This window comes from Callithrix jacchus, chromosome 11 (genome assembly GCF_049354715.1).
Source record: "Callithrix jacchus isolate 240 chromosome 11, calJac240_pri, whole genome shotgun sequence".
NCBI classification, from domain to species: Eukaryota; Metazoa; Chordata; class Mammalia; order Primates; family Cebidae; genus Callithrix; species Callithrix jacchus.
Window position 1 is genome coordinate 103,790,528 of NC_133512.1, and position 26,023 is coordinate 103,816,550.

A 26,023-nucleotide genomic window follows, 5' to 3' on the forward strand; every position below is an offset into this window, starting at 1 on the left:
ACAGCCCAGTCCCCAGGACAGCCCCGCTTCCGACACTGCCCGCCTCCGCGAACACCCGTTCTGCCTGAGACAGCCCCGCCTCCAGGCCACCTCGCCTCCGAGACCGCGCCGCCTCTGAGACCGCCCTGCCCCGCCTCTGAGGCAGTCACGTCTCCAGTGCAGCCCCGCCGCTGGGACCGCCTCTCCCCTATGAGACAGCCCCGCCTCCAGTACGGACCCGCCTCCTACACCACCCTAGACCACCCCGCCTCTGGGACCGCCCCGTCCCGCCTCCGAGACCGCCCTGCTTCTGGTTCCGCTCCGCCCACCTTCGTGGCAGCCCCGCCTCCAGGACGACCCCGCCTCCGGGACCGCAGCGACCAGCCTGCGAGGCAGCCCCGCCTCCAAGACCTCCTTGCCTCTTATAAGAGCCCCGCGCGCCAAAGCAGAGCCAGTCCGAAAATCCCCAGGAATCCGTACTGCCCAGGCGTGAGTGTTCCAATCCGAGCGAGTCTTGAGGTGGGGGCGGTGGCTGAGCACCTAGGCGCTGGGGGTGGCCGCAAAGTGCCAGAGGCCCCAAACCAAGGGTGCCCCTCTCTTCTTAGGTCTAGGTCTTTGGTTTCATTTGGTTTTGTGAGTCTGGTGCTATTTGCAGTTTGTCTTAAAACACATTCCTCCCTCTCTTTGAACTTGTAAATTACTAATTCGATAAAGATGTGACTGGTGTGTGCGCCCACGACGGCGAATTTCGTTGCAGAGTGCTGGGTCAGCTTTCCGGGTTATATTACTCATCTGGGGTTTTTTAGTTTGTCTTTGTTTACCCTGTCGAACTGGTAAGGCCCGAGAAGTGAAAGACTTCGCCTGTCTTCTGGGAGGTAGCTAGCAGGATCTTGAGTTCAGGCTTCCGGATCTCTCTCCGCTGCTTTTTTTCACTGGTCCCTTGTGAGGCTGAGATCATGTACCGCATGCTCAATGATATGCGGAGTATTGGCTCTCTTTTATGAACTCACTTTCCCGCAGGCAGTATTAAGAAAAAGGTGGTGAGTAGGAAGGGAAGCGGGAGAGACTGAATTCTACAGGAAATACAGGGCATGCTCAGAATGTCAATCTTTCTAAGTTTGGAGTGATTTCATGGGCGAAAGTAGCAGGAAAGACGTCCAGTAATCACTAGCATGCCCGACCCTGGAGAAGCCAAGCTGAGGCGCTCAGCAAGTTTCACCTTAGTGAAAGTGGAAGAAATGTAAGGGCTCTTGTTACAGTTCTTGTAGAGGAAGACTGTGGATGGGAATATATCCTGAAGACTAAAACCAGGTTGGTTTGGTCTAGAATGATTGCCAACCGAAGGAACTGATGTTTGAGAGAGATGGTGAGAGATTAACAGAATGAGGTGGCTAACAACACATGTGTAGGGCTGTAGCGGTCCCACAGGGTCGTGGGGTGTCCCTTATGCTGTGCTGAGGTGCAGGATCCGAAAAGTAAAGAGACAGGACACTGAAGGACTGGTGAAGAGCATCTGGACTCAGGAGCCCACGCCACCTGTGAGCAGAGATCGGTGAACTCCTCGATGCCCAGAAGTATCTGTATTTATTAGGTAAAATCGGGGGCAGGGTCGTGAGTGAGGTCATCATCTATAGGCTTAGTAATAGGGCATATATGATCACGTAAGTCACAAGCAAGGCAGCCACACCCTTATGTCACCTGGGCAGAGAGGTGGGCCGTGCACAGTGGGGGACCATGCCATGTGCATAGTAGAGGGTCATGTACAGAAAAAGGGGTCCACCCCCATTAGGTCAACGAGGCAAGGAGATGGGCTGTGTGCAACAGGTGTCCTGCAGAACACTTCTTATCTGGGGGCTGGAGACTTCAAAGGATTTCTAATAGAAGGATACTGTAAGCTTAATGCAGTGGGAGCTGGCAGATTTGTGCTCTTCTCTTAAGATATTTATGGGTGGATGACTTGAGCTAGCACAGAAGTGAGAAAAGACTGACAGGGTGTACAGCCGCCATGTCTGGTCACACCAGAGGGGTTCTTCTCCACGGTTATTTCCAGGATCTCAGGCCTGAAGCCTACTTTCCACAGGAACTGGATGCAAGGTACTAGAACTCCGTTATCAGGAGGAGAGGCTCTTGCTCCAAGCCTGCCATTCAGCATATGCCTTTTCAGGCAGAGATGCCACTGCCTGGGTCTTTGGTTCTTGTCCTGGTCTGGCTGTTTTCCCATGTACTGCTTCTGTTCTGTGACTGCTCTAGGCATTCCTCCTACTACACTACTACATGGTTACATAGAAGGATTCTATAAATCAGCACTAAATGTGTCAGTACAGCTCCAAATACAATACCTATATTGTATACCACAGAAAGATTATATGGGATTAAGTATGATTTTTATGTATAAGGTACATATAGTAAGCAGTGAGTTATGCTTCAGGCACTACTTCTGTAAACTAATATGTGATTATATATGAAGGATTACATAAAGAAATAGCTGAGTAATAACACTATACACTAAGATATTCTTCGGGTACTAATTTTGCCTGGGGTCTGGACAGTTCTCCTTCCTCAGTGCCCCTGGGGGGTGTTACCACACACATGGATAGGAGGGAGAGAGGAAGGAGGCACGTGTGGCTTATGGGCTTGGTATGTGTCTTAGTTTAGATTCTTCCCTAAAGAAAAGCCTTATGCAAGGGGTGGGTAAGTGATATGAAAAAGCCCAAATGAGGAAGTGGAGAGAATGAGACGAGGAAAAAAGGGAAAGTTGGGAGGGGCATGGGCTGAGGGTCTTCCATGTGGTGCTCCATTCTTCCAGGGACTTTCTGAGGACCTTTGTGAAGGGCACTTTGGGAAAGCCACAGGGCACTTTTCTATGCTCTACTGGGTGAAGCTCACCCTGGTGTCAACTCATGGTCACTTTAGGGCTGACCTGTGGACCTGCAGAGGTGAGAAGGCTCAGAGCATACAGGAAAGTCCCTTACACTGGGATCCCCAGAGATGGGCCGACGGAGGCAGCACAGGACAGCCAGGGGACTACTAGGCGACTGCAATCTGCAACACTGCCCTCGGCACTCCGGGAAACTAGAAAGGGCAACAAAGGGACAGACACTCGTTTAATCCATGCTCACTTTGTGTGTACCAAACCCAGACAAGGTGTTTTTATTTGTTATTGTTTTTTCTTCTTCTCCTTCTCCTTCTCCTGCTTCTTCTTCTTCTTTCTCGAGGTAGAGTCTTGCTCTTTTACCCAGGCTGGAGTACAGTGGCGTGATCTTTTCTCACTGCAAACTTTGTCCCACTAGGTTCAAGCAATTCTCCTGACTCAGCCTCCCAAGTAGCTGGGATCACAGGAGCACACCACCAGACCCACCTATTTTTTTGTAGATTTATAGAGACAGAGTTTTGCCATGTTGGCAAGGCTGGCCTCAAACTGCTGACCTCTGATGTGATCCGCCCGCATCAGCTTCCCAAAGTTCTGGGATTACATGCATTAGCCACCACACCTGGACTATTCATATTCTTTTCATCTTCAAAAACAATCTTCCCAGAGGTATATTATTCTCTTTTTGATGGGGAAACTGAGGCTGAAGTCATCTATCCAAGAGGAGCCGCTTAAAGGGAGAAATAAGCTCAGTTTTAGGCCCAGCAAATTTTAAAAGACTTCCGGAACCTGCAGAATGCTACCAAATAGAGGGGTCCCTCTCCATTACGGCGGACTTGATAAGTTGGGTGGGGGGCACTTTCCAACTTACTGAAGCTGTCAGAACAATTGCAGTTTTTAACAGGTCTGCAACCTTTCTGTTCAAAAAAATCAAGCACTCTGCCAACTCAGGCACACCAATGTAACTATCACCTTAATCTACCAGCCCTGCAGGATCTGGCCCCACCCTCACTCCTCCTCATGTCCTGCTCCCACCTGTCCCTTGCTCTCGGCCAAAGCAATCCCTTTGTTGGAATGCTCTTTGCTCACTGCATTTCAGGTTTCAGTTTCAATGCCACTTTCTCAGAGGCCTTTCCTATCGCGCAGAAACTAAAGGGGTCTTTCAGTTCCTCCATATCATGTCATCATGTTTTATTCTCATCATAGGGATTAATTTGTTGCATTTTATTTATCTGTTTACCTACTTATTTTTTCATTATCTTTCTCCTAAAATACTCAAATCACAAAAAGGGAAACCTCATCTCTATTGTTTCTTGCTGAACTCCCAGTGCCAAAACAGTGTGTGGCCCACAGTGAGGAATCCAATACAATTTCGCGGTGAATGAATTTAGTTGTTTTCTTCATCTGTTCTGACCAGCAGTGCTTATCAGTATCTCTTAACTACATGAACGTCTTTGCTTCCCTTGCCACAGCTGATAGAACCCATGGCAACATCTGCTGCTTTTGAGGCCCTCAAAGCCGCTGCTGCCTTTGAGGCCCTCATGGATGGAGTGACAAGCTGGGATCTCCCCAGGGACGCCCTCCCCTGTGAACTCCTTCTTATTGGAGAGGCTGCCTTCCCTGTGATGGTGAATGATGGGGGCCAGGTGCTCATTGCTGCCTCCTCCTATGGCCAAGGCCGCCTCGTGGTCGTGTCCCACGAGGGCTACCTGATGCATGCTGGCTTGACTCCATTTCTCCTCAATGCAGTGAGCTGGCTCTCTCCCTGCCCTGGGGTTCCTGTGGGAGTGCATCCATCCCTGACACCTCTAGGAAACATCCTGCAGGATGCTGGGCTTGAGGCACAGATCAAGCCAGAACCAGGAAAGCCCCTGGGTGTTTACTGCATCAGTGCCTACAATGACGCCATGACTGCGACGCTGATCCAGTTTGTGAAACATGGAGGGGGCTTGCTCATTGGGGGACAGGCGTGGTACTGGGCCAGCGAGCACGGCAGTGACAAGGTGCTGTCCGAATTCCCTGGGAACAAGATGACAAGTGTGGCCGGAGTGTACTTCACCGACACCTGCGGGTACGGTGCCCAGTTCGAGGTCTCTAAGGAGGTGCCCAAGATCCCACTCCATGTCAGGTGAGTGTCTGTTCCCCCCTTAGGAAGTCTGCCTTAGGTTAAATAATAAAGTTGCTCCCCCTCTTCAACAAGCTTCTGTGTCAACACAGGTGACTTTCCACCCAGTTTTGGAACCACCACAAATCAAAAACAGGGTAATTAAAATGCACCAAGACACAAGAGAGGCTGGGCCCTCTGCCACTCTCTCCTGTGGCCAACACTGAATAGAAAAGCTTGTCTTACTCACCACTCTATCTCCATGTCTAGTGCCTGGAACATAGAAAGTGCTTATCAGTCCCTCTTAAATATATGAAAGAACACTTATTTGTTTGTGTGAAAGATCGAGGCAGACAAACCATGCCATTGTGAGGTTTATATTGCAGGGGAGAGAAAGGCAATTAAGGAAATTAATATGTATGTATTCTATCAGGTATTGATAAGATACATGAAGGAAAATAATGTAAGTGGACTGCATGACAACAGGAAGGCGGATATAGGCTATTTTATTTCAGGTGTTCAGGGAAGTTCTATCAGTCAGGCCAAGTTGAATTTGTCAGGATTTGTTGGTGTTGTTAGCAGAAGGGATTTAGTGTGGGGAATTGACTATACTACATAGAACAGATTCCATTCTGGACACACTTCAAAGGGAGAACCCAACAGGCTTGGCTGATGGATTGAGTAAGGAGAAAGAGGAGTTGAGATTTTTGGACTGAAAAAGGCAAACAATTAGAGACAGGTGCTGCTATTTATTGATCTGTGAAAAGACAATGAGAAGATGGATTAGAGGAGATCAGGAGTTTCATTCTGGATTTTTGGGGTTTTAGATATTAGTGATGACTTATTTCTGTTTGGCCACATGTAGCAGAAGCCTTAATTATAGCAGATTAACCATGTAGCCATTTATTTTTTCTATGAAACATGAAGCTTAGGTTGGTACTTCGTCTCTGTGGCTGTGATTCCATGATGTCCCATAGTCATGCTCTGTCTCCTCATCACTGCCCACCCCTGTCAGTGTTATTTTATCCTTATGACTACAAGATTGTCATTGCTACTCAAGGCACCAGAATTATACCTATGTAATAATAAATTAGAATGGATACACCTACTTTTAGTTTATAAAATTGTAGGATTGTTGGCCCCACAGGGTCGTGGGGTATCCCTTATGCTGTGCTGAGGTACAGGATCCGAGAAGTAAAGAAACAGGACACTGAAGAACTGGTGAAGAGCAGCTGGACTCAGGGAGCCCACGCCACCTGTGAGCAGAGACAGGCGAGGCCCCGAACACCCAGAAGCATCTGTATTTATTACGTACAAGCAGGGGGAAGGGTCGTGAGTGATAGGCTTAGTGATAGGGTATACAAAATCACGTGAGTCACAAGCCACCCCATTATGTCACTTGGGCAGAGAGGTGGGCCATGTGCAGTCGTGGGCTATGCCATGCACAGTAATAGAGGGTTGTTTACTAAAAAGGAGTCCACCCCATTAGGTCACCGAGGCAAGGAGGTGGGATGTGTGCAACAAGTGTCCTGCGCAACACTTCTTATCTGGGACCTGGAGACTTCAAAGGATTTCTAATGGAAGGATACTGTAAGCTTAATGCAGTGGGAGCTGGCAGATTTGTGCTCTTCTCTTAAGATATTTATGGGAGGATTTGAGCTAACACAGAAGCGAGAAAAGACTGACAGTGTGTACAGCTGCCGTGACTGGTCACACCAGAGGGTTCTTCTCCCTGGGTTATTTCCAGGATCTCAGGCCTGAAGCCTACTTTCCACAGGAACTGGATGCAGGTACTACAACTCCTTTATCAGGAGGAGAGGCGCTTGCTCCAAGCCTGGCATACAGCGTATGCCCTTTCAGGCAGGGACGCCACTGCCTGGGTCTTTGGTTCTTGTCCTGGTCTGGCTGTTTTCCCATGTACTGCTTCTGTTCTGTGACTGCTCTAGGCATTCCTCCTACCACAAACTCCTATATGGTTATATAGAAGGATTCTATAAATCAGCACTAAATATGTCAGTATAGCTCTGACTACAATACCTATATGATTATATAGAAAGATTATATGGGACTAAGTCTGATTATATATATAAGCTAGATATAAATAAGCAGTGAGTTATACTTCAGGCACTAATCATGCCTGGGGTCTGCAGAGTTCTCCTTCGTCGGTCCCCATGTGGGTGTGCTGCTCACATAAAATTATATATTTTTTGGAAGCCCTAACTACTAGACTTCTATTTATATTTTAGCAACCAGGATAGTCCTAGCTGCTAAAATATAATCGAAGTCTAGTGATTAGGGCTTCCAGACTGAACTACCAGGAGGTCTGAAGGCATGGCTATTTTTAAGTGGGCATTTGGTGTCTCTGAAGAAATCAAGATTCTGCTACAAAAAAGAAAGAGCTACAGATACTAGTGAGCAGCTAGCAGTGACCTGGACCCTCAGCCCCAAGCTCTGGACCGCTTTGAATTCCTTCCCTTCTGAGAGATTTGGGGAGCTGATGGGTTTACTCAGAGACATTAGGGTGGATCTGATTCACTTCAACTTTTTTATTCTAACACTAAGGGAAAAGCAGGTTGAATCTCATCACCATAATCCCTCTTAATTGCTCCAAGGGACTCTCCTCTTTAGCTAAATTAACCTCTTTTTCTTCATCTATACCTACATTTGTAATCCCTGCCACCAATTCTAAGGTATGTTTCATGTGTTTGTTATTTTAACTCTTAATTACTGAAAACGTTAAACATATGCAAAAGTAGACAGAATAGTACAGTGAACCCCCATGCAGCCAGTCCCCAGTCCCAAAAACAGTCAACTACAGGTCTATCTTATTTCATCTGTAGCCCCGCTCCTCCCACCCAAGATTTTTTGAAGCAAACAGCAGACATCATGTCTTTTCATCTATAAATGTTTAAATATATATACTTCTAAAGAGATGAAGTCTTTTGAAAACATTACTACAAGTCACCATTATCAAACCTAAAAGAATAATTCCTTAGTGTCATCATTTATTTCCATGATTGTCTTATTTTTCAAAATTTGTTAACATTGGGCTGGACGCGGTGCCTCACACCTGTAATCCTAGCACTTTGGGAGGCCGAGGCAGGTGATCACTTGAGGTCAGGAATTTGAGACCAGCCTGACCAACATGGTGAGAATCTACTAAAAATACAAAAATTGGCAGGGTGTGGTGGTGTCCACTTCTGCTCTTAGCTATTCAGGAGGCTGAGGCAGGAGAATCACTTAAACTCAGGAGGTGGAGGTTACAGTGAGCTGAGATCATGCCATTGCACTCCAGCCTGAGCAGCAGAGTGAGACCGTCTCAAAAAAAAAAAAAAAAAGTGTTAACATAGGTATCTTAAAAAGCCGAAAATTATGATTTCTTGATACAACTTTTATATCTCCTTTAAGATACGCATTTTCTTTCCAACTTTCTATTACTTACAGTTTTGTTGCTGTTGTTGAAGACACCAGATTCTCTTTCTCAAACAGTTTCCTTCAGTCTAGACTTTGATAGTAGACCTCAAGCAAGTGAGAGAGTGAGGCATGTGGGCATCTGTGAGAGGAAGGATTCCAGGCAGAGTGAGGAGCAAGGGTGAAAACCTGGAAAGGGAAATTGACTGCCTCCCTGGGGTATCATTTAATATGCAGGTACCAGTCCACGGCCTGTTAGTAACCAGACCACACAGCAGGATGTGAGCAGAGGGTGGGCAAACAAAGCTTCCTCTGTATTTACAGCTGCTCACCATCGTTTGCATTACCACCTGAGCTCCGCCTCCTGTTAGATCAGTGGTGGCATTAGATTCTTATAGGGGTGTGAACCCTATTGCAAACTGCACCAGCAAAGGATCTGGATTGCACACTCGTGAGAAGAATCTAATGCCTGATGATCTGTCACTGTCCCCCATCAACTCCAGCTGGGAGCCATCTAGTTGTAGGAAAGCAGCTCAGGGCTCCTACTGGTTCTACATTATGGTGGGTTGTATAATTATTTCATTATCTATTACAACATACTAATAATAGAAATAAAGTGCACAGTAAATGTAATGCACTTGAATTATCCTGAAACCCCTGCCAGGTCCATGGAAAAATTGTCTTCTATAAAACAGGTCCCTGGTACCAAAAGGTTAGGGACCACTGATTTAACATATTCATCTTTTCCTTGTATTCTCTGCATAAGACAAATTAAAAGTTAGATTTTGATTTAGGTCAGGATTGACAAACTAAGGCCAGCCCCCTGTTTTTGTGAATAAAGTTTTGTTGAAGCACAGCCATGCCCATTCATTCAAAAACTGTGGCTGCTTTCAAGCTTCAGTGTCTACCATTGTTGAGTAGTTTCAGCAGAGACCATATGGCCCACAGACCTAAAATATTTGTCTAGCCTTTTAAGGAAAAGTTTCCCAACTCATGATCTGGAGGTTTGATCAGATTCATGTTTGAATTTTTGACCTACTTTATAGGTGGCAGTATGTACTTCCATTGGGTAGAACGTAATGGTCTGGCGTTCTCTCTTACTGTGAGGTTGGCAGTCCTTAATTACCATTCCTTGGCCCTAGACCCATTCATTTGTGTGTATAAAATGATGAGTTTAAAATTTTAGTATTTATTTTATTTGTTATTTGTAATAGTTTTATAGAAGAAACTTCCATTCACCAATTACATACTCTATGGCATAATTTATATAGGAAAGGCAAAATAAATGTTGAATTCTCTCTTTATCATTTTATAACCAGTTTTCAATATTGAGTTGGTTTCCTAGCATCTTCCCGAGGTCACCAATGTGTTTACATTTTTCTTAGAATCATTATGAAATCACAATTGAAAACACAATGTGTTTCATTTATTATCCTGATTGATATTAAAATTGTCATGTTTGGCTATTGTGAGCCAATTAAAGATGATTCCTGAATCTTTTCCACCCAACCTTAATGAGCTTCCTGACTTTTGGTATAATAGGAGGTTTCAGTTTCCTCTCATACATTTCCTGCTCAGGCCCAGGATTCGCCATTTCTCCAAAAAGCCCTATTTTTCTTTCTTCTTTTCTTTTAATGTACAGCCCATATTTCTGCTAGGAGCCATAATTTGCATTTAGAACCACAATCTGGGCATTAGAGGTGTGCTTGTGATTTCTGCACATTGATTTTGTATCTAGAGACTTTACTGAAGTTGCTTATCAGTTTAAGGAGATTTTGGGCTGAGATGATGGGGTCTTCTAAATATACAATCACGTTGTCTGCAAACAGAGACAATTTGGCTTCCTCTTTTCCTAATTCATTACCCTTTATTTCTTTTTCTTGCCTGATTGCTCTGGTTAGAACTTCCAATACTATATTGAATAGGAATGGCAAGAGAGGGCATCTTTGTCTAGTGCCAGTTTTCAAAGGGAATGCTTCCAGTTTTTGCCCATTCAGTATGATATTTGCTGTGGGTTTGTCATAAATAGCTTTTATTATTTTGAGATATATTTCATCAATGCCTAGTTTATTGAGAGTTTTAAGCATAAAGGGTTGAAGGCCTTCTCTGCATCTATTGAGATAATATGTGATTTTTGTCTTTGGTCCTGTTTATGTGGTAGATTATGTTTATAGGTAAGTGTATGTTGAACCAGCCTTGTATCCCTAAGATGAAGCCTACTTGATCATGATGTGGTGGAAGCAGGAAAGGATACTAGAGTTTTTCATCTTCTAAGCAAAGTAGTGAGCTGCACTCCCACATGAATTCCATCTGTGGCTGGAGGTTGGGTGAAGAGGGCCTAGCTTACTAGGTCCCCTAAGAGTGGACAAACCAGGCCTAATCAAAAAAATGCCAAATCTAAAATGCTCCAAAATCCAAAACTTTTTGAGTGCCACCAACACCATACCAGAACAGGAAAATCCCACACCTGACACCTTTGCTTTCTGATGGTTCAATGTATACAAATTTGTTTCATGCATAAACTTATTTAAAATATTGTAAAAGTTGTCTTTAGGCTATGTGTAAAGGTGTATAGTAAACATAATTAAATTTTGTGTTTAGAGTTGGGTCCCATCACCAAGGTATCTCATTATGTATTTACAAATATTCCAAAATCTGAAAAATATCAAAATCTGAAACACTTCTGGTCATCCCAACCATTTTGCATAAGGGCTGCTCAACCTGTATTATCTCCTTCAATTCTCACAATAATCTTCAGAGATTGGAAATATAGTTAACAAAACCAGGAGAAAGAGTAAACATTGTGACATTGTTAGAAATATTTATATTTTTAAGCAGACTTTTGATCTGACCTAGAAATATGAATATATCTGTGCTCACAGGTGGGTAGCAATTGTTTTCTGACTATTCCAGATGAGTAATTTATGTACTTGCAATTTTTTTAAGTGAGTTTTCTAAAATATTTTCTTAAACTTGACAGGTTAAAATAGGTTAAATAAAATTATGTGTCTAATAGGCATGATTGAGACCTAAAGAGATTTTACCCTGTATCTACTAGCTTAAAATAAAAGAAAGAAAAATACCTTTACAATTTCAAGGCACCTCTCTGATTATCTATGCCCATATTGTTCAATGATGTTGAAGACTGTTTTTAAAGTTTTGTTATTTGCTACAGTTTATCTGTATTAAATTAATTTAAAATACAAAAAAGATATTGTAGGCAGAAGGTCTTCAAAAGGTTTTTTAAAGCATCTGATCAACATAGTTCTCTCTAGCCCTTTTTTTTGATGTTATGGATCCTAAGGAAACATTGTTTCTAGATTCTAGTATTTCTATCCTGTTTATATTTATCAGAGAGTGAATTAAATCCAGAAGAGTATTCTTACATCCCATACAATCTGAACAGAAAAACAAAACAAGCCAAGTGAAGATATATTGGATTATGACCAGTAGACTTCATTACCTTTATGTTTAAGAAAAAAATGTATAAATTGTTAGATGTTTTACCTTTAGTATAGTGAAAATGATAGCAGGGCACTTCACAATTAATCAGTGCTGTAACTTCCTAATTTGGCAGCATTTTAATCAGCATTCAGAAACCTCTCACCCATGTTACCTGTCTGCTCAGGTGTGGTTTGGTATAATACATTTCCTAAACATGCCATCCCCTTCCTTTCCTTTCATCCTCAGTGGCTTCCCCTGCACTTCCAGCTCTGAAGTAACACATGCTTTTCCTTTCTTAAATACAGAATTATTTGCACCTTCTCATCCTGTAAAGCTTCCTTTGCATAAGGTATACTGCTGAGAAACATTAAGTTTGCCCTGCCCCTGTGGCTCCCTTGTGGAGAATACCTTTTAGTTTGTAATTAGTGGTAGGTGGGTAACAGCTGCCTAACTGGTATATTTTTGAGTTATGAGTAAATATAGAAAACCTGTATATTACTAAGAATCACCTGTCTAAGAGCAAATAAATATGTGGATGATAATTTGCTTGGGGCCTCAGCCTGGAGCACTGTTAGCCTCTTAGCTCTCAGGCTGTTATCCCCCAGACAGATCCACTCTGTTGTTCTATCTGGATGTCTGCCTCTTGACACCTTCAGTGCTGCCGGGGTGGGGGTTCCTTCAACCAAGCTGGTTCTCAGTAGTATACCTGTCAATAACCTTGTACCCAGATGTAGGTTTCATCAAAGTCTCAGTAATTGATTGAGAGAGTTCTAATATGTAGACAACAGTGGTTTTAGAGGCATGCCAGCCTGGGTTTTGTAAGAATTAAAGAGGTAAGAAACATGAAAGATGGTTTGACAGTCAAGGATAGATTTAATTTAGAGAAAACAAACCTGAGAGGGGCTTCTGGCCAAGTTAGGTGAGAGGCACATTCTCTTACAGACTAAGAGTTTTTAAGGATTCAGGGTGGGAGAGTCTATGAGAGGTTTCTGCTGCTTCTGTGTCTCTTTGTTATGCTTATGGGAGGGAGAGTTGTGTGTCTATTCCCATACATCTTTCTGTAGCTGCATACCCTTCACCCCTGCTTTTAGCTTCCTTATCATAGTGCACCTGAAAGAAAAGGAATGTGCTTATTAAGGCACACTGTTTTACTGGGGCCCATTGTTTGAGGGTGAAGTTTGGCAGTTACCCAAGAGACTTCTTTGCCCCCACCTCCTTCTGTGCATGAGCTGTCTTATTTGTGTTTTACTGTCTGCTCTTTCTTGCTGCTTGTAGTTAGAAGAAAAGTGATTTCCTTGAAATGCGTGAGGCTAGAAAGGGAGTTGGCACTTAAAGTAGCGGTGTTTGTCCAAAATGATGGTACTCCTGCTCTGTCACATTTGCTTCCTGTCTCTGCCCACTATTAGCTAAGAAACATGTGGAAAGTTTCCTAGTTTTTCCAAAGTTCATCTTTAGAATGAGAATAATAACTTTCAAGTTTATTATTATGATTAAAAGATATAATACATATGTTAAATGCCTAGCATATATTAAACCTCATTAAATAGCAGCTACTTTTATATTGCTATAATGGCTATATTGTCTTGTCATTTGGCACAGGCCTTCCCTCTCCCTGATTCTCATGTTATGTGGGCTTACATTCCCGACCCTCCTTTTCTTCGACCTGTTACCTGGAATTACCCCACCTTCCCCATCTATATTAATGATACTTCTATTCTTGGCTTCCCCTCTTCTTCTCATATCATTCCTCAAGTTGCTACCTACACTGACTCTGCCCAAGCTGCTGCCCCTCCCATGTGCTTTTACGCCTCCAAAATCTGGGACTGTGATTTCTCTGCCAATGTCTATTTTCCTCCTTCTATTCCTCTTTCTTTTTCTGGTTCTTATTGCTTCAATCTTGGAATCTGCCGACTTCATACCTTTTCTGGCCCCCCAGCCCTCTTCCCAGGTGAAACCGTTTATTCTCATGACTGGATACTCAACTATGTGGGAATTAGAGAAACTTACAACTTTTCCTCCGCTCAGCTATTTCCACTCATTGAGTGCCGGCATTGTCGACCTTCTAACTCCTCTTTGGACCCCTCTCCACATTGGCAGTTCTGTTTTCCTAACCAAAAGCAAGCTATTAATTATACCCTGCCTTCTGGTTTCTCCTTTTTGACTGGTCTGTTCCTCAGCCTCTTGGCATTGCCTTAGCTCGTTATGAAACACCTGGTGGTTGGGGCACTCCTATTTACACTACCTTCTCTGGCAAAGCTTATACCTCTCTCTGGAAGCTGTTTATATCCTTATTTTCTATGTTTGTTTTATCTTATCCTGCTAGACACACTATTTATACTCAATGTTGTGTTGCTTATTGCTGGTAATGTTTCAATTACCTGGGCTTCTGGCTCATATTCCTTTTATTGTGAAAATTGTATTCTTACCAACTACATTGATCCTTCCTTTTTTCCTGTCCATACCCTTCTTCTTGTGCACCAGCCCCCCTATGTTATGTTACCCGTTAATGTTTCTGGACCTTGGTATGATCAAAAAGCCCTTCTTATTTTCCAACAAGTTTGCGATCTCATGATCCGCCCTAAACATTTCCTTGGTATTCTCATTGCTAGCATTATTGCTGTTGTTTCAGTTGTGGTCACTGCTGCTACCGCGGCTGTTAGCCTTGCTCACAGTGTCCAAACTGCTACTTATGTTAATCATCTTGCAAATAATATTTCTGTTATCATGGGAACTCAAATGGATATTGATAAGAAAATTGATGAAAAACTTAATGCTTTGGAACAAACTGTAACTATTCCTGGTGATAAACTTTATAATATTCAAAAGCACCTGGCCCTTCGCTGCCATGCAGGTTATAAATATATTTGTGTTACTAATACTCCTTATGATGACACTAAATGGCAGTGGCCTCTTGTTAAGGCCCATTTACAAGGAATTTGAACTCATGAAAATTTATCTCTAGATGTTTTCAAGCTTCAGCAGGAATTTCAGCAGGAAATTTCTTGTTGGGAGCTGCCTGAGGATGACACAATCGCCTGTGATATTGTGCAAACCTTGTCTTCCTGGGTACGTGGAGTTCATCTCCCGTCCTTTTCCTCTTTAATTGGTATTGGAGTGGCTTTACTCCTTCCTATAGTCCTTCTCCCAGTACTCTTTCGCCTTGTGTTCTCCTCCCTTCAACAATTTCGGCTCAAGCTTTTTGAGTTGCATTTAAAAACAAAAGAAGGGAAAACTGAGGGAGACCTGTGGGGAACACTCCCGTGTGAGGCCCCTAGGAAACCCTAGGTGCCTGTGAGAAGATGCTAAGAATCCTTAGAGTGGAATGTTTTATTATTAAGTCTTGTAGCTCAGTATCATTAACTCCCTGAAATATCTTGAGTTCAAACAGGTAAAAAGCCACAGGCAGACCTGATACCTGAACTCTATGACATTTGCCATGTGAGTTTGAAAATGGGATGACAAAACTAAGACATGCCATCTCCTAATTTTCATGCTGAAAAGAAATTCAAGAGAATCTGCACAAGAGTTACGTTTTTCAATAATGTTTTACTCCCAGGCTAAACTATACTTTCAAAAAATATTTAATTTCTAATTATAAAGGAAATAAATGTTAATTTTAAAATTTGCGACAATAAAGCTTTTTAAACATAATTAAAATGACCTACAATCCCACCAGCCAAGATGACCATTGAAGACTTATTTTTTTAACAAAGACATTTTGATAAATATGTTTAGGTTCTGCTTCTATGTCTAATTTTATGGTTTTTGATTTTTCCCAAAATGTGTCTTATTTAGAGCATGGTCTCTTGTAATCCAATCTAAACATTTTTTCCATTAAGCATTTTGCAAATTATCTAATAATTATTTTAATCACTATATGTTTTGCAATCTCTTGTTAACTATAATGTACTTAACCAACCTCCTATTGCTTGACATTTACAGTATCTACAAATTGTTTAAAAAATTCTTGAAATACAAAGCCTTTTCTAGATTCATTACATTTTGACATTCCTTAATAAAAAGAAGTAAATACTCTAACCAGGTTTGAGTGAACTTTTAAAAATGATGTGTGTTTGTATAAATCTTCAAGTATAGTGTGAAACAACTTACTTGTGATGTGTTCCTAGATCAGAACTACCCTATAGAGAGTACAAATTTGATGATTTTACAGACTTCCTTTACAGAAAATTAGCTCAAGTAATTAATAAGCAGTACGATTTTCTCTGGGCTTGATAAACTACTTTTTCTAATGTAATTTGTTTATATGCTTAAATATTTTAAAAGATAAGAAACTGAAGCCAGAATATTCGATACTTAGTTGCCTAAATGGGAAGAATTTCTGCAGGTGCTCATTTCGAAAATGTGGATTTTCAGATATGCAAGTAAGGGCAATCACTACCTCTATAGCAATTCCTCAAATCTATGACAACATTGCTTGTGAGAAATACTGTTATTTTATGTATCACTAAGCAACAGCAAACACTACCAATTAAATGATAATATGCCATCAGTTGTGAAAAAATATGCCTTAAACAAGATAAAAATAAATGATATTAACATGCTCAAATTCTAATATTAGTAAGAATGGGAAGGTTGTCATGAACCATGCAATCTTCCTACCTGCACGTAGATTTCTCCATTCAGTGAGTACAATTCAGTGGCTCATTAACTAACTGTAGCCTCATCGTTTCTACTGTCTCTTCCAGGTGTGGGGAGGATGTCAGGCAGGACCAGCAGCAGCTCCTGGAGGGGATCTCAGAGCTGGACATTAGGACAGGGGGAGTCCCCTCAGAGCTGCTGGTGCATGGAGCCCTGGCCTTCCCTCTGGGGCTGGATGCCTCACTCAACTGCTTCCTGGCAGCTGCTCGCTATGGCCGAGGCCGGGTGGTCCTGGCTGCCCATGAGTGCCTGCTCTGTGCTCCCAAGATGGGGCCCTTCTTGCTCAATGCTGTGCGCTGGCTGACCGGAGGCCAGACAGGCAAAGTTGGGGTGAACACAAGTCTAAAAGATCTGTGTTCCCTCCTATCAGAGCATGGCCTGGAATGCAGCTTGGAGCCACATCTGAACAGCAACTTGGGTGTCTACTGCTGCAAGGCCTACAGTGACAAGGAAGCTAAGCAGATGCAGGAGTTTGTGGCTGAGGGTGGGGGGCTGCTGATTGGGGGCCAGTCCTGGTGGTGGGCCTCCCAGAACCCTGGCCACTCCCCCTTGGCTGACTTCCCTGGTAACATCATCCTCAACTGCTTTGGCCTCAGCATCCTGCCTCAGACTCTCAGCGTAGGCTGCTTCCCTGTTCCAACCCCTGAGATGAGAAGCTACCACTTCCGCAAGGCACTGTCTGAGTTCCAGGCTATATTAAACCACGGAAATGGGAACTTGGAAAAGAGCTGTCTGGCAAAGTTGAGAGTTGATGGCGCAGCCTTCCTACAGATTCCTGCGGAGGGGGTCCCTGCTTACATATCCCTGCACAGGCTCCTGAAGAAGATGCTAAGAGGGTCTGCACTCCCAGCTGTGAGCCGGGAAAATCCAGTTGCTGGTGACTCCATTGAGGCTGCAATGCTCTCTCTGGCCACTCGGCTGGCTCACTCTCTAACTGACTGCTCCCAGCTAGCCAAGGAGCTTGGCACCAGGACCTGCTCCTCCAATTTGTACCCCTCAAAACACCCCATCACCGTGGAGATTGAAGGAAACAACCCAGGTATGAAAAGAGAACAGTGTGCCCAGAACAGGAAAGACCCAGGGGAAAATGGGATTGGCTGACACTACACAGGACATTGCAGGTACTTCCCCTCAGACCCTTAGGAAGACTAACTCCATTCTTTTTTCTTTTTTGACAGATTTTCACTCTGTCACCCAGGCTGGAGTGCAGTGACACAATCTCGGCTCACTGCAACTTCCACCTCCTGGGTTCAAGCAATTCTCCTGTCTCAGTCACCTGAGTAGCTGCAACTACAGGTGTGCACCACCATGCCTGGCTAATTTTTGTATTTTTAGCAGAGATTGGGTTTCACCATATTGGTCAGGTTGGTCTCAAACCCCTGACCTCAAGTGATCCACCTGCCTTGGCCTCCCAAAGTGCTGGGATTACAGGCATGAGCCACTGAACCTAGCTGACTCCATTCTTTATCAGGTACTTTCAAGAAAATGGAGGTTGGGGCTCTGTTTAGGGATTAGGAGAGATGAATCCAAGAAGAAGTATGGATGACTTAAGATACACAGGGGAGAAGCTGCACCTATGGGAGGGACTGTGAGGCCCCAAGTGGAGATGAAGTCACACTGGAAGAACTTTCTCTGATTTTGTCAGGCAACAATGATTGCTGGGTGAGTACTGGGCTCTACCTCCTGGAAGGACAAAATGCAGAAGTCTCACTGTCTGAAGCTGCTGCCTCTGCTGGCCTGAAGGTAGGCTAAACACCTACAGTTGCCACCTCTCAACACCCTAGAGCTGTATCATTCTCACCCACTGTCCAGTTCCAGCTCAGGGGGATCCAGCCAAGAGTACAGGGATGGATTATTCTGCTCATTTTACAGATTTTACAGTTGAATTTCAGGGCACCTAAGTGAGTGACTAAAGTGCCTAGTGTTATCGAGTAAAAGGAGCTCATGTAGAATGTGCTAGAAGCCAATACTATGACACTTGAGGTTTTAACCAAAAAAAAAAAAGCATTTGATTACAAGTTGACTAATAAGGAGACAGGAGAGGAGTCCACCTCAAACTGTCTCATTGTGCCTCCTTTAAAGAGTTCCTTTATTACAGAAGGTTTAGGGAGTGGGTTCCGTGATCAGTAGGTGATTGGTAGAAGGAAAAGAAAGGGCTGGAAACTCCTCAGGCATGTGCACGTTTCTCTTCAAACCTCCTCATGGGTCCCATGTGCAGATTCAGGGGGAGTTAGTGTGAAACCTGCAGTGGAAATTTGGGCTATGATGTTGGCAAGCACATTCTGCACAAACTCTTATTTTATCTCTTTATCTTGATGCCTGAAGTGTGTCCATAATCCCATCACTCCCCAAAATATGCCCTAAATGTGGAATTTAAATTCATCCTGCCTCTTTGACTCTGAGGGTCACCTTCTACCACAGCTAGGGTCTCTTTTGTGTCGGCATTCTTTCTGGAGCTTGCTTACATCAAACCTAAGAAGCTTTTCTAGAAAAGAAACTCCAGGATTCTAGAAAAGAAACTCCAGGATTCTAGAAAAAACAGACCTTCATCCATCTGGCCAGGAAGGGAAGCTCTGGGAAAAGAGGGAGAGAGAATTAACCTCACTGCCTATGGACAGGCCTCCTGTGTATTCACAGAGGACAAAGCAGAGTCCCTGAGCTCATTCCCAACTTCAGACTCACCACACTGGTGTAGGTCCTGCTGGAAGAGCCCAGGATTCTGCCTGGCAAAGACACAAGGCCTTTGTCAGGATCAGCCTGGTCTCCCACCAATTCATGTCAGGTGAAGATTTACAGTGGAGCTGTTTAAATCCTTGGAAAAAAGATTTCACATGCTTTGAAGTCCAAATGACTTTGGAGTGCTAAAATTTCCTAAGCGTCCATGCCTAGCACATAGAAAAGGGAAGCTGGGTTTTCATGGGCATGTTTGTGTAATACTTTCCATCTACACCACCTCACACACATCAAAGGACTCTAATTCCTCCAACACTTGGTGGAATCACCTGTCCAGGTACAGATTGGTTGCCACACTGATGACCTGACCAAGGCCAGGAAGCTACGTCGAGCCCCCATGGTGACTCACCAATGCTGTATGGACAGGACCAGTCAGTCAGTCTCCTGCCTCTGGGGCGGCCTTCTCTACATCATTGTGCCCAAAGGCAGACAACTAGGCCCTGTGTCTGTCACTATCACGGGGGCTGTGCATGCCCCATACTACAAGCTGGGTAAGTGGACTGAACATTTAGTGGGGGAATTGTGGGATGGTTGCTAAATGGGAGAGGGATGAGGTTTAATGGAGAGAAAGGGCAAGAACTGTTGGGGGAGAACATGGAGGCAAAATATATGGAATACCCTGTGTCCATGGAGACTTCAGGGCAGACAAAGAGAAGAGTCTGGAAGTCCTTTCCATTACAAGAAGAACATTCTTGCAGCGTTCTTCCAGAGTTCAAGTTGTACTTTTAAGCTCAAGGTATGTTGCAAAGTGGGTGTGGTGCGTTCTATGCTATTTATTTCCAGGTACGACATCGATAGAGGAGTGGAAGAGGCAGATGCAGGAGAACCTGGCTCCCTGGGGAGAGCTGGCCATGAACAACATCTCCTGACAGTGCCGACCACAAAGCTCCAGGCCTTGGAAAACCCTGAGCCTGTGCTCCGCCTCTGGGATGAGATGACGCAGGCTGTGGCCAGGCTGGCGGCTCAGCCCTTCCCTTTCCGCCGACCCGAGAGAATTGTGGCTGATGTGCAGATCTCAGCTGGTGGGTGCTTCCAGGAATCCTCCTAGTCAGTGGACACCATTTATCTATTACTTTGGCATTTATGAATATTCAAGATTTGTAAGCATAATTTTATTAGTAAAGCAAGGGAAAAGGTTATAAAGGACATTGTCCATGACGGAGATGAAAGAATGTTTACATGTGAAAAGGCAAACTGTTGACATCTACCAGGTGAGATTTCACCGCATGGTTGAACAATCTCAGAAAAAGTTATACTGGGAATTCATAGATGGCAACCAGGGTCATTTCAATGAGAGCCTCCAAAATGAACTATTATCTTCAAACATAAGCCAGAGTTTAAAATGAAAAGAAGAAATATGGAAGGAGGTGTATGTTAGGTACTTAGTGGTTAAAAAGAAACAGGTGCATAGGAAGCAAAATAAGGAACTCTGGATCCCACATGGGGAAGTTCCTTTGGATCTCAATTTTTGTATCTTCAAATAAAGACAAAAGTTATCTCTGTCATTGAGTATAAACCTGGATAAAAGTTGCATACATGGGGAAGAAAGAATGACACTGTTCCAACCCTAAAAGATGTCAAATCCAGACATAGGACATCATATCACAGACTGCGATGCCAAAGACACTCACACACACAAAGTGAAGGTGTAAAATGCCAGCAAGAATGACTATGTAAAGTATTACCAATTTCTTCAGGGCCAGAGTGAGGAGGAGGGCACAACTCAGGTGTGAGACGCTAAGAAGGGGATTAGGTACTATTCAGTTTCTGACCAAGTCAGGGAACGCTGTCTGCTTTCCAATCAGCATAGAGATTCTGCAATTACTGGGGATAACCATGATGGTGAAGAAAAGTCCCATATGGAGAGGAATGAAGGAGATAGTTTGGGTGGACACTCCTTCATGCTCATGTCTTCCTTCTGTGTCCACAGGCTGGATGCATTCAGGATACCCCATCATGTGCCGCCTGGAGTCTGTGCAAGAGCTCATCAATGAGACGAGCATGAGAAGTCGGGGTCTGTGAGGCCCCATCCATGAGCTTGGCCACAACCAACAGCAGGATGGATGGGAGTTCCGCCCACACACTACCGAGGCCACCTGCAACCTTTCGTCAGTCTATGTGCATGAAACCGTCCTAGGGATCCCCAGGGCTAAGGCCCATGAGGCTCTGAGCCCTCCAGAACGAGAGAGGAGAATCAAGGACCACCTGGGAAAAGGAGCTCCCCTGTGTGACTGGAATGTGTGGACAGCCCTGGAAACATATCTACAGGTACTGAGCCGAAATTCTTGGGGAAGGGGATGACCAGACTTCTCTGTCATGTAGCGACCTGTTTCCCAGGAGCTCTCCAGCTCCTTCACTACTCACCGGCCTGGCCCACCACCTGCCCTAGAAATATGAGAGACTGGGCATCATGGCGCTGCTTCTCGGGTTATGCCCCCCTAAGGCAGAAAGAATGGCAGCTGACTCACTCACCTTCTGATTCTGCGATGTAAGAGGAAATGAAAAGTGCTATCAAAATAGAAATAGAAATATAACATATTATTCAAGGGCAGGAATTTTGTGAGACGTTCCTGAAGCTGAATCGCAGTTCTTCCACTCACTGGCTTTGTACTTGGTCTCCTAATAAGTGTTCCATAAATGGGCATTGTTTTGTTTAATGTGTTTCACCTAAATTTTACGGGTCAAATGAGTGTTACACATTTTATATATATATATATATATATATATAATAACAGGGTGTCTGCAATGCAGCTGTGTTACAATAAGAAGGCATTGTCAGAGATAAATCTGCTAGCAAGGGTCTCAGCATCCATCATCCCACTTGAAACCAAAATGATTTAAAATGAATACCCAATCAAGCCAATAGGAGAACACTTAAGTCATAAAGCAACTACAAATTCCTGCCCCCTCCCCTAGTCCAGCACTGAATGTCCAGGTTTCTGAATTGTCAGTGTTGTTCCCCAATCAGATCTCCCACAGCTCTATAGATAGGAGCTGTCTGGCTCATTTTCCCAGAGCCAGACACTAAGTTAAAGAATTTCAGCAACTTGTCAAGAAGCACCCATTTAAGTGAAGGACCTAGACTTAAAATCAGGACGTAATGACAAGCCCCAGACTTTCACATTGCCATACCTGCTCTTAGATTTTTTTGCCTGTCACTAATTTTCTGACCATGAACATGAGACAGCCCAGTCAATGAGGGAACTTTATGTTGTATCCACTTCCACACCCTTCGATAGACAGTCTGGGGTATACAGGACCATGGACCAGAATGGTAGATTGCCCCTAAAGTGTACGTTTAAGCCCTAATTCTACCCTTCTCTGCTACACTGTGGTGCCCTGAATATCAGTTCTCAAAAGCTCTAGAGAGACCACAACTGAGACTCGGCCGCAGGACAAACAGGAAACTTGTGACCCCATTTCCTGCTAGAGGGCTTCTCCCCGGCATCCCCGCACCTGCTGCCTCAGCTCAGGCCCTCATTAATTTTCCCTGAGTCTATTCCAGTAGCCTTGTAAGTTGTCCCAGCATCTTGCCTCAGTCCTCTATGATCCATCTTCCTTACACTCCTTCCAAAAGAATGTTAATACTCTGTCTAGAAAATGCTTACAGGGTTCTCTAGCACATATGGGATACAGTTGAAGCTGATTAGCAAGGCATAGGAGGCCCTTCCTGACCAGAGGTGCCAGATCTCTAGCTGTATCTTCAATTGCTCTCACCTCCATGTTTTCCCTCTGCCATACCAACCTGCTTACGGTTACAGACACATCTTGCTGTTTTGGCTCCTGTGCCTTCCCTTGTTTTCTTCCTGCTGCTGAATCATCTTGTCCATTACCTGTCAAGTCACCTGTCCAAATTCAGCTCTGTTGCCCCTTCTCCTGGACATCATCTCCTTGATAAGCCAACATTTTTAGCAATGTGTTTATTTACATGTCTCTCCCTTTGGCCAGTGTTCTCTAGAGGGACGAGAGCTCTAAGTCATGTTTGCCTAGCACAATAGCTGGCATGTTGTAGATGTCTAACAAATGTTATATGTTTAATAAATGTTGAATTTTCTGGTGTATTAAAAGTGTCAAAGAGCAAGCCAGTGAGAAGGGAGGAGCAATAATGAGGGTACAACAGTGAGACTCTGAGGGAGGCTCGGCTTCCTTGGTGTCATCTTTCCTCGGGCTTTTACAAGTCAGAGTCAGAGAACGCTCATCTATTAAAGGGAGAGTGGGGATGTGAAACCCCAGAACCTTGCTCACTGGAAATTTGCATAATCTTAGTGAACAAGGGCTTTTGGCCAAGGGCTTTCCTGAGGGCTGTCCCCTATGAAGCATGAGCCACTCTCATTTTCAGCCCCTTAAGACATGCTGGATCTTTTCTTTTTCTGCCCTCAATGCAGTGTTCGACAGAGCAATATTGTACCTTGCAGATAGTCACAGGTCCGAGATGGCTATAAAATCAGGATTATTATGATGTCTGGAAACTATAGTATTAGAAGTGCCCAGCTTTTAGAATCTCAATAGGCCAAATATGTAAGAAGTGAAGGCTTCTCATCTCAGTCAGGCCCAAATCTGCCCTGATGCTGAGGAAAACACTTAAGATCTGGGAACACAATTTTTTAAATTAAAGATAATTATAGTGGTCATTTGTTGAGTATTTTACCACTATTCAGACATCAGGTTTCTTCTGAGCATCCTCACTATAGGCTGGGGGTGCTGTTTTGTGGCCAAGGGGTGGAATGAGCCAATGAGATTGCATTAATATGCAGGGGTAGAGTGGGGAGATAGGGGTACATATCAGGGGTGAAGTTAACTATTGAGGGGAGGTGGTCATGTCAATGAAATATACTTATGAACACACATGTTGCATCACTTTTGCAAACTTGACTTTTCATTCTGTTCTTCTTTCTATTTACAGCTCCAGGAGGCCTTTGGGTGGGAGCCATTCACCCAGCTCTTTGCTGAGTACCAGACCCTCTCTCACCTCCCCAAAGACAACACTGGCAGGATGAATCTATGGGTGAAGAAGTTCTCTGAAAGAGTGAAGAAGAATCTGGTTCCCTTCTTTGAGGCCTGTGGCTGGCCTGTCCAAAAGGAGGTGGCTGACAGATTGGCCTCCCTACCAGAGTGGCAGGAAAACCCCATGCAAATGTACCTCTGTGCCAAGAAGTAAAGGATGCCCCGCAATGCGGGAGAGAAGAGGCAAGATCACGCCGCCAACTCCACCACCAGGGTATTGGTCACATGTGCTCAGTACCTGGAGCCTGAATCCTCCTTACCAGCCTGAGCTCTAGGTGGTGGCCAAGGTCATAAGAATAACTTCAACTTATTTCTGAAAAAGTTGCTCTTGTGCTTCTTTTTATTGTTTTTCTGTTGACACTGTTTCTTTCCCCAAGAGACTCACTTCTCCTCTTAGTCTCCCACAAAGGATCTTTCATCCTGCCTTCCTGAGGGTTCTATTTTTGACCAATAGCTCTAAACACTATCGGTTCCCCTAACAAGCATATCCCTTTCTCATCCCTGCCATCCCTGAACAGAGTTTCTAACTTGTTATGCTTTAAGAAGTTTTCTAATAGCAAGCGAGACACACTGGAATCGTGGAGAGAGCCCTAAGCCAGCTTTGGTTTTATGGAAAATCACGTCACCTCTCTGTGTTTCTGTCTTCACATCCATGACATCTGTATACGAATCTTTTCTTCGCAACAGTGTCGTTTGGTAACGGTGATCATGTTTGCACACCACAATATGCATAGACATTACATGTCTATAGGGTACTCCTTAGATTTCTCCCGGTCCCATAGTGGACTGTTATGGTGTCGAGTCTAGCATGCACATCCTGGGCACTGAATCTCACTTCAGTGTTCACCCCCTTGATGTCCACATTCAGTCCTTGTATATTTAGAGAATACCGATGTTTTCCCAGACATGCTCTCAATAATGGTAGTTGTCAGCAGTATCCTAGCCCTTTCTACATGTTTTATCCCTCTGCTGGAAAAATTCTTGGGTATAACCTAACCTCCCCAGAAAGAGTCCTGTGCTCAAACTGAGGGTCACAGAGCTGGGGGGTTAGGTCTTTGGGGACAGCTCTGTCTTCCAGTACTTTTGTTTCAACCAAAGGGCAAAGTCATGTTAACAACTGCTACTAAGTCTATATCCTACTCAGTCTTACCACAAAACAGGCAACCGACTCCTCTGGTCACATGGAATCAAGGCACTGACGTAGGGGGCAGGGAGGTCCACAGGCACAGTGGGCTTCACTCTGGAACAGGATTACTGCGTGCAGCAGACCCAGTCATACTTAATCAACTCACAACCCAGCGTCCCCTGAGCTGTCTCTTAATCTTCTAGCCCAGCCGGACTCTTTGGTTAGGGGAGTTCTCACTGGAGATTTGTCTCTGTGATTCATAGGTCTATGCCCAGATCTTTTCTCCAGTTCACTTATAGACCATGTTATCGTTTGTTTTGAATATCAGTCATTAAGCTTTGTTGAGAGTAGAGTGGCTTCTCACTTACAGCAAGTCTTTTACTGAATGCCATCAGTATATCCTTCACAATTCTAGATCATTTCCTTTTATTTCTCTAGTAGCCTTTGCCAGGGTCTTTGCACGTGAAAGTGTTCATGAAATATCTGTCAGATGAAAGAACAGTAATGACACCTAACACATAATGAGTGGGCAGTATGTTGCAGGCATTGTGTGAGGTATTTACTGTGAATTATCTCACCTAATCTTTTCAACAGTCCTCTGAGGTAGGTACTGGTATTATTCCCATTTCATAGATGAGAAAACTGACACTATGGGATATAAAACAAGTTTCTGAAGGCACAAAAGTGAATAAGA

The 26,023-nt window shown here is 44.0% G+C and overlaps 1 long non-coding RNA gene and 1 pseudogene across 2 annotated transcripts in view; one reads left to right on the plus strand and one right to left on the minus strand.

Annotated features, from left to right (window-relative positions):
• LOC118143757 (TRPM8 channel-associated factor 2-like) lies at positions 1–24,489 on the plus strand (annotated as a pseudogene). Its single transcript, XR_008473456.2, has 8 exons — positions 1–468; positions 4,321–4,976; positions 16,514–17,505; positions 18,112–18,209; positions 19,477–19,690; positions 19,983–20,221; positions 21,130–21,467; positions 24,103–24,489. The product of XR_008473456.2 is annotated as a TRPM8 channel-associated factor 2-like (transcript).
• Positions 3,099–26,023, minus strand: part of LOC144578423 (uncharacterized) — a 35,945-nt gene continuing 13,020 nt past the window's right edge. The window contains exons 3-4 of the long non-coding RNA XR_013524185.1: positions 8,395–8,505; positions 3,099–3,578 (exon numbers count right to left, since the gene is read on the minus strand). This is a non-coding gene — a long non-coding RNA (uncharacterized LOC144578423). The remainder of the gene's footprint in view (positions 3,579–8,394; positions 8,506–26,023) is intronic.